Here is a 9,389-nt window from a genome sequence, read left to right as displayed (position 1 = left end):
CCTCCCATTAAACAGCAGCGACTCAGCTGTCAGGAGGTTAGGTAAGCACCACTGCCCCAACATACTGCCAACTACTCTCTCCCTCTGTAGAACTGGTGAAGTTGTAGGAAAGTGCCACTAAAATATGTGACATAGGTTAGCTGTATGCTGATTTTTCTTGCTTCAGTTGTAGCAAACAAAACGGTTTGCTTTGCTAATATGCAAGTATGCACTGCTGATGCATGGACCAAAGGAATCAGTACCAAGGGAAGCAAATTTGGCTGGTTAAAGAAGAAAAGAAAAATGTGTTTGACTTTCAGGAAATACATAAGAATCAAGGCCAAGAACATACAGTTAGGGTCACTGTGATCTGGGAACAATATTCTTTTAAGGGATGCCATAAACGTAGTGAGGAGGAGGTCAGCCCAAATGTGCCATGTACTGCCAAATGTATAGCTAAATGCCAGCCAAAAAGTGTTTACAGGAGTCAGGAATTTAAGTTCACTATGATAGACGGTTGAAGTAAAGCTCAGTATAATATGATCTACATGTGAACATTTACATATCTTGGGAATGTGAAGTTCATAGTGGTGAATGATTACCTACACATCCAGAGAGGCAGTAGCCATCAAGAGCTTGTGAAAGACAATGGATCTATGACAACCATGATGTGAGAAAGTGATTCTGTCCCAGTTACATGGGAGAAACATGAATGGGTCCCTGATTCCTTGTAACAGTCTTATGGACCTTTGGTTCTTAGCAGGTCTGATTTTGCCTTTGATAAGATGAACAAACTCTGGTTTAATTAGAATGGGGATGGGAACTGTGGCCTTTGAGCTGTTGTTCAACACCTATCAGCCCCAGAGGTTTCCCACCTCTGATTTAGAGCCCCCCTCAATTAATTGGCATTCTGTAAGCTCACAAGTTCATGACGCACAGGGTCCCCCCCCCCCAGCCCTTGAATGTCATGTTCTGCATTTCTGTAGCCCTAGCACCTACTTCAAGTACTCAGAAGCCACTACCACACTTTTGGGTGGCCCAATTTCGCTCCTAGACGAGTTCACTATTATAGCAGGAATAGTATTATTCTGTTGTATTCTTGATCATGTGGATAATGGCTGCCCTGAGAGCTTTGAACTGAAGGGTGTCATAGGAGTATTCTAAATAAAGTGTATCACCAGTAATAAATGAGCAGCACACATACTTTAGATTTCAGGCTTGTGAGTCTTAAGGCTCAGTATTGTCAACAAGAGGTGACAGGGCTGCAGACAGGAGTCTTCCCTGCCTTACCTGCCAGGGGTAGAATCTGAGACTCCTGCTTAGGGCATGTCATTTTAGAGGGTATAACTTTATTTTTGCAAATTTCTTCAGTCTTAAAAAATATGTTTTAGAGTGTGATAAATTCAAATCTGCTTTTATTTTTCTGACTGGACCATATTTAGCTTGGTAAGTCTGCATTTGATGAGAAAGCACATAAACTGCTATCGGAAAACCAAATAATTTTATTTTTTCTTTTTGAAAACGTTAGGTAATGCTTGATTATGATGATGATACATATTAATATATAATATAACTGCAAGTACTTGGCTCATTTTTAAGGATTTCTGTGCAATTTTACACACAATTCACTTACCAAACAAAACCAAATTTTATTAATTTAACCACAGCTTTTGAGTTCCCAAGTCACGTTACAACTTTTTAGGACCCCTCATTTTTGGCAATTTGAATGCTGAAAAATGCTTAATGTATGCACTACCATTGAGCTATGGCTCTGCCACCAAAGTGAAATGCATAGGTGTGCCTTTGGTTTCAGTGAAAGAGCTAGGCATGTCCTCTCACAGGGACATTAAAGAACTTAACTTCAGCTGTGCTATTCTCTATTGTCACCTACATGACCTATTTCTTTAGAGGAAAACCAGGACTATATGAAGGAGGCTGTCGCCTCAAAAATTTTCATCACGTCACATAAAACCAATCAGAGCAAATGTCAATGTGACACCATCAGTCACAAAGGGTGCAGACACATACATCAGCGCAAGGAAACAGGCAAGGTGTGGCCCAACCCTTTTCCAGACGACTGCTAGTGTTAAATGCAGAAAACCCTGGGGATTTCTACATGAGTGCACCATTCACAAGTGGCAGTGCTGGGCATTCATTTTGGTGCCAGGATTTTTAAAGCAAAGTGTGAAGCACCTCAAATGCTTCAGTGAACTATGAAGAACCTACATGACCAAGGAGTGGTGCATGTGTGGTCTGGTGATGGTCGAGATTCAGGTTGCATAGAATTGGAAGGGACCCCACGGGTCAGGAATCTCAATGAAAGCATCAATGACAGACAGCCATCCATCTGTCATTAAAATCTCCAGTGCAAATATGTCCCACTGCCCAACAGCTCTTCTATCAGAAAGCCCTTTCTGATGTTTAGTCGGAATCTCCTTTCTTGTAAGCCATTGGTTCAAATCCTACGCTGTGGATGAGAAAAGAGGCTTGCTCTATCTTCCATGTGCCAGCCTTTTAGAAATTTGAAGGTGGCTAGCATATCTCCTCTTTCCCAGGCTAAACCTACCCAACTCCCTCAACCTTTGGAAACCACCAACTTTACCTGGAAGTGACATGCCATTTACACCAGAGGTGGGGGGGGGGACGACCTGCTCCCCTCCAGTTGTTGCTGGGCTGCAACTCCCAACCCCCTTGACCATTGGCTGAGCTGGCTGGGGGGCTGATGGGAGTTGGAGTCCAACAACATCCCAAGGGCCCCAAATCCCACCCACCCAGCTTTGCAGCAATCAGGCTTAATTCTTAATAAGATGGATACGACTGTAACAGGGTGTGTGTGTTAAAAAACACCTGTGCATTGTTAAAGCGAGAAAATGAGGGGCGTGGTAGGTGCCGGAGACGCTGTGGGTGGTAAGCAAAAAAAGTGGAGCTGGCGATGGAGCCGGCTGCTGATATCATCGGCGTTAGGACCGCTCGGCGCGCTCAGGTCCGGAGGTGGTATAAGGTTCGCAATCTCTCTCGTCGCTGCCAGTTGCAGGAGGAGATTGCTTTTAAGTGAAACGGCGGTGCCACCCCCTCTGCGCCTTCCTCGCAGCTCGCCCTCCCTCTCGCATTGATCGCGTCCTGTCCTTAAGTTTGCGAGCTTCTTTTCGCCACTGCAGGGGCCGCGGCGAGCGCCCAGGAGCTGCCGGTAGGAGTAGTACCCAAGGAGAATTTGCAGTCCTGCAAAAGAGAGGGAGAGGAGGAGGAGGAGGAGGGGTGTGTTGCATGTATATTTCATCCGATGGACTTTTCCCCGCGACTCGCCGTCGACGCTGATGTGCAGTGACATTTCTGACTGGAGCGCCGCGACGCGCCCCGGAAGCGGCGGCGGCGGCGGGGCCCTGGGAGAGGCGAGGAGGCTCTGGTCGGCGCCAAGGCTAATTGCGGTGATTTATGTCCCTTCCGAGCACCTTCAACGTCGGCGGCCGAAAATAAAATGAAAGCTGGGGGGCTCCCGCAGCGACAGCCGCCGCCGCCGCCACCAGCACGACGGGAGCAGCCGCGCCACCTGGAGCCGCCGCGGCCGGCGGGCGAGCAGCGCGCGCCCCGCGCCTGCCCGCCAAAAGTTTGACGCCAAGAAGTGCGGCGGCCTGAGGGAAAAGCCGGCCGGGGAAGGGCGGGAAAGTCCCAGCGGAGCGGGACGCCTGAAGGGACGCCGTCTCCCCGCGCCGCCCTTCCCGCCACCTCTGTCCGAGCCAGGTCCCTCCCTCTGCCTCAGGATTTCCCGCCCCGTTGTTAGCCAAGCTGGGCTGCTGCTGCTGCTCCAAAGTGGCCGCACCAGAGGAGTGGCTAATCCCCGCCGGGCGCTGCGCACGGGGAGCGCCCAGCCTCAGCCCCAGGCTCGCGTTGCTTTCCTTTGCCTCGCTCGCGCAAGTCTCTCTTTTTGGGGGGCGTGAGGTGTAACTTTGTTAGCTAGTCGCCTGCGAAGGGAGAGCGGCGGCGGCAACGGCACGCGGGAGGAGCGGCCAGTGAGGGCAGCCCTCGTTTTTCCCCCTCAGCGTCCCTGCGCTGCCGGAGAGGCACCACAGCCTCGTTGGCTCCAGCGCCCGCCAAGGAGGTCCCGAGCGAAGGCGGCGCCCGGTTCTTCGGCCTCGGCGTCTTCTCCTCCTGCCCGACGCGCGCAGCGATCACCCCGCACGGTGAGTAAAACCGCGCGCTCCACGCGAGCCCGCCCGTTGCCCGCCCTCCAGACGGCGCTGTGCGAAGGAAAGGAAGGGGTAAACTTCCCCACCCCGAAACGAGGTTTCTCCCCACTTCGGCTCGCTTGCTTAAGATCCCAGAGCCGGAAAGATCGAGGACCCTTTCGCAGCCTGCCCGGGGGAAACTTCGCTTTTGGCCAAACACAGAGGCACGAGATCCCATCCGAGGTTTGTTGGGACTTTCCCACCTAACTGGCTGCTGCGTCCTCCTCTTTCCCTTCCACCGTGCAAAGGGCTACCTGAAGGGGATGCTCAATTCTTTTTATTATTATTTTCTATCCCGGATTGGAGGGATGGAAAGTGGGGAGCCTTTGGTGGCATTGGATCTGGATGCAGTGCTGTGGTTTGCTCAGAGGAAGCGGGTGTTCATCTGTCTATCTGCCCATATACTTTTTTTAAAAATATGCAGCGTCTTCAGATGCATATTTCCGTAGCAAGCAGAATTATTGTGCTTTTCTGGCGTTTCCTCTTCTCCACCCCCCCTCCTCCCCGCAGTAACCAATTAAGAGATATTTAGAAGAGGGAAAGCAGATCAAACTTAGATACGAATAGAAACTGCGCCCTCTGCCGTTCGTCCGGGAGGGTCTTCCGTGGGGAAGGCGACCAGATTTGCGCTCTTGGCGCAAGGGCGGAAATGTGTTAGGGGGGTCTTTCAGAGGGGTTGTTTCTAGGAAAGAGGGCAATTGACCTTTTATTATCAAACAGCGAATATGTTCAGTGGTGGTGGCGGGGATCCAGGCATCTTTTCTGCCAAGGCAATGAAGCTAGAGATGTACACCTTGGGCTTGCACCGTCTCCCCTGAAATGCATTGTTCTGCTAGTGGGGTGTCCTCAATTCTGAACCATCTAATTAAATTCTGCTTCATAAGGAAACCTTCAATCGGTTACCTTCCTGCTCTGGACCTTTGCTAGCTTAGAATTTCATTTTAAAATCACAGAATCGATGGCACAAGATTTAAAGAAGGGAGAGAACCTCACTGTTGCAATTTACGAAAAAGGGTTATCCTCAGCACGAGATCTTTCCCTGAAAAAAAATTTTTTTAAAATAATGGCAGGCAGTAAGAAAAAGGAATATGTTTGCTAAATACAGACTACTTTTTTTAATGGATCATCTGAGCCAAAGCTGCTAAAAAAAGTGCACCGTTCATTCTGAATCCGAGTAGCTTTTTCAGTTCTGTGAATAAAGATTTTTGTGCAGGGAGGAAATGTGATTCAAAATACAGCAAAAAGACTGGGAGAGGTGGCTTAAGCCCAACTCCACTGGGTCTTCGTTCTGATGTGAAATGAAATACAATATTTCTAAATTAGTCAGATATAAGTGTTAGGGTTGTGGAACGGCGAGAGAGGAAAATGAGTTTATCCCCCCAAAACAAAAGCATCAGATGACAGTGAGCTATGATGAAAAGGTGTATTCAACAGATAACAACTCTTAAAAGTTTGCATGCTTTACATCTTGTTCCCTTAAAGAAAAAGTATGAGCCATATATTGATAAATATTTGTTTCTTCATCTTTCTATTTTCCAAATATATGAAAGGAGGGGAATAAATAAGGCAGTGGTGCAGATTGTGGGTTGCCAGGCCCCTTTCCTCATAGGTTTCCTTTTTTTAGGATCTGTTTGAAAATAGCCCAATCCTAAACCCGCTTAATTGGAAGTAAGCCACAGCGAACTTAATTGAGCTTTATCCTTGAGTGGATATGTAAAAGATGATTCTGTCAAATAGATTTCATAACACAATCTTGTTAGACTCGAAATGTGTTCCTGGAAGTCACTTAGACCATCATATAAATCCAGCCCATACTTTTCTGTCAAGTTTTAGGAACTTGAAAGATTTCTGTATTTGCCCTAACAAGAGAGTTGGGTAAGTACACCACAAAATGTGTCATTTGAATCATTGTGGATCCTGTATGAACTATTTCCACAGCAGTTCGCAATTAGAGATGGATATTCATTCTTTTTCAAATTGTCACACCTAAATCACATTTAAAAATGCAACTACATTTGTGATCCAAAGTGTAGAATTATTACTATTATTTTAAACAAAGCCAGGGCTTTTTAGCTTATCGGCAGCCAATTCCTTGCATATATTTAAGTGGTAACGAATATTGAAATTCGGCTGGAAAATTTTCTTATGTGTGTGTGGTGAGAAGCCATCCTGTACGCAGGGTTGCATTGCTACATGCAGAATTGTTGCCACAGTTTGTTACTTTCCAACAACTTTTCTTATGTCGTGCAGCCACCAATCTTTCCCTGGTAATTGTGCCTAACTGTTGCAAGCAATAGGCTATTCTGTAGCAGCTACTTAAATGAAGGATAGGCGTTTCAGCAATCTATGGCAGTTATAACAATACGTGCTTCCAACAGTGACTGATAATATTGCCCTCGAATGAAAACATGTGATTCATTTTCCTTCCAATTTGAATACTGTGCTACGCTATGAGGCATTCGTGTACTGTGTTTTCCGAATAATGCTGCAAGACAGAAAAAACGGAACAGTCATCATTGGGGGTTAGGTTGCTTTAGAGCCCTTGGTTTTCGTGATTAAATTTCAAATCTTGTCTCTCTCTCTCTCTCCTTACAACTTAAAATTCCAAAAATCCCTCTTACCTTCCCAAGGGAAAAATATCTGCACTGTTCCACAGTTCAAAAATTTTAATTGCTTTTTTTTAAAAAAAAAGCTAGACTATTTACCATCAAAATCCTCTTATATATTTCACCCACACGCAATGTATTTTACTACTTTTCAAGCCTAAGGGCATAAAGCATATACCCAATTATCCATATGGTCCTATTTTTGCTTGTTCAGCAGCTAATTTAGTATTTATGAAAAGCAGTGGGCTAGTTCTAAATGCAGAGGTTTCGCATACACCAGGTTTCCATAGTCGTGGGGGCACTGTACAAAATTGGCATTTTCCATTTTTGATCCCACATCCATGGAGGTAAAGTGCAAACCCTATTTTATATATATGTTCCCTTTTAGCTTCCAAAGTTGACTGAGCTTGACCTTTATTTTATTTTTTAAGATGTGGGCTGGTTTTAAATGCCGAAATCCTGGCTTACCCTACCAGATTTGATTTCCTGAGTGGTGGTGGGGGGAGTGGAAAATTGTGGTGGTTTATTGCACGTTCTGGATTGTGTTCATAACAGTATTATTGGAGCCTTTGAAAAAACACCACCCAAAATGCCATGAAAGGTTTTTAAAGAAAATCTGTAGAGAATAGCATAGAATATAGTTGACACATATCTGCTTCATGGTTTCATTATCTATCTACCAAGCTATCTACAGTACTAAGTTATGTTTGATTTGCATGTGACAATGTAAGGGAAGGCTGCAAACCTAACCACACTTCCTTAAAATGCATAAACGCTTTACTTCTTTTGAAGTAAATATAACTAGAACTGGTTTGGGTTCTTTATTTTTTTTAACTCTTTTTAAAATAAATATCAAGCCAAGTAGTAGAGGCAACCCTCACCTGGAGAGTTCTCCTGACAGCATCCCCAATCATCTCATTCTTGGGTGACAGTTTTTATAATGAGATGATTATTATTGCGAGTGTGGGAAGATGGTGCTGTTCCCAGTGACCAAGCCTACTACAAGAAGCTACATTTGCCAGCAAAATGCTAATGAGAATTGACAGTTCTCTTTTATAATAATTAATTACAGCTGGCATTCGCTTTTGGTGTCTGAGCTGGGGTATCAAATTTGGTATGCGTAATGAATGCAACATGCAAGGCTGGGCATCGATTACCCGTCCATGCCTAAAAATAGATTGCTGATTACGAAGCGATTAATATCACTGTTTTAAGTCACGATAAATGCAAGTTAAGAATGTGTGTGCTGGCTCATGGGGGTGGTGGGGTGTAAAATGCCTGCTGGCTTTTTTTTCAGACACTGGAGAATAGGGCATAGGTGGAAAATTTAAGGGTCAAAGTACCTCGGGAGTGATGAGCTATCAGAAGCAAGGCACAGCTCCAATACACTGTGTGTTGTGGCTCTGTTGAATACAGTTAGCATAATCCATTTATTTTTCCAGCAGATTGCAATTACCTTTCCTTCAACTAAGGAAGATGCTAGATTTTGTATGTGAGATGCTGTGGATCAATTCAGTTTAATATGGTAGATTGCATGATTGGATAGTAGGCAGAGAGGTTATAAAATCTTGGGAGGATTCACAACACCAGACGTCTGTCAGTTATTTGCACTTCTCTGTTATAGATCAAATTTGAATTGGGAAAATGCTGGGGTGGCGGTGGCGGAATCCTACTTGATACTTCAAAGCTCCTTATCTCCACTACAGATGTTAACGTTCAAAAAGTTTATGATCCTAAGGAAGTTCAACTAGGAATCTTATTTGAATTGTGCTGAAATAAACTGCTGTTCTGTTTAGGATCAAAGTGGAAATTTGTGAGTTCGTGCAACAAAATAAAATCATTACGTCTGTAGGTAGCTGAGACCTGGCTTTCATGAGTTGCTCTCCCCCCTCCCATGCATAAATGCAACATGGGTCACATGATGCTGTTGCCCCAAACACCTACGACCCTTAGCCTGTGATCTTAAGACAGTATCTTTCCCTGTGTCAGTGAGAGCTCATTAATAATGAGACGCTGCCAACTAGCTAAGGTACGCTGCGTTAGCTTTTGCCAAAGCATGACATTTTAAATACATTAATAATATGTCTGTAATGTAATGAAAAACTATTAATCATGTACCGGACAGGTGCCAGAAATTTAAGCTATAATTGGCTGCTTCTTGTCAAACATGCCATTCACATGTTCTGGTATCTGTCTGATTCTCATATCACCTGCAGAATCTTCTCCACTTTCCCCTTGTCAGCACACTAAATTCGATCAATGATACAGTCTATAATTCTGCGTAATGACCATCATCATGAGACTAAACTTTCCTTAATGAGGATTCATTATACAGGGGAAAGGGTATAGCCTAGTGAAGAGGGGTAGTGTTCAGTGCTGCTCTTAGTCTCCACTTTCTGCATTTGTGCTTTGTGTCTGCTGACATCTTGATGAAAAAAAGGAAAGCTCCACAAGAAATGTTAGGTATTTAAGCACACATTTGCTCAGGGGTAAAGGGTCCTGAAAATAATAGGGCTTACTTGCAGAAGTGCATCTTTTTATTCACAAAGGTACTTCATCATTTCAGCATTCATTATATATA

General features: G+C 44.8%; 1 protein-coding gene across 9 annotated transcripts in view; it reads left to right on the top strand.

Annotated features, from left to right (window-relative positions):
* Positions 1 to 2,955: 2,955 nt before the first annotated feature.
* The window catches only part of NTNG1 (netrin G1), a 207,936-nt gene continuing 201,502 nt past the window's right edge, over positions 2,956 to 9,389 (top strand). For 2 of the 9 annotated variants that reach the window (XM_053391575.1, XM_053391574.1), the window contains exon 1: positions 2,960 to 4,157. The gene's annotated coding sequence lies outside the window, so the exon portion shown is untranslated. Of the gene's footprint in view, positions 4,158 to 4,248; positions 4,386 to 9,389 lie in introns of those variants that run through there. The other 7 variants (XM_053391581.1, XM_053391572.1, XM_053391576.1 and 4 more) reach the window with 7 other exon arrangements.

Source organism: Podarcis raffonei, chromosome 6 (assembly GCF_027172205.1).
Source record: "Podarcis raffonei isolate rPodRaf1 chromosome 6, rPodRaf1.pri, whole genome shotgun sequence".
NCBI classification, from domain to species: Eukaryota; Metazoa; Chordata; class Lepidosauria; order Squamata; family Lacertidae; genus Podarcis; species Podarcis raffonei.
Note: the sequence above shows the minus strand (reverse complement) of the source record. Positions and strands in the feature narration are given on the sequence as shown.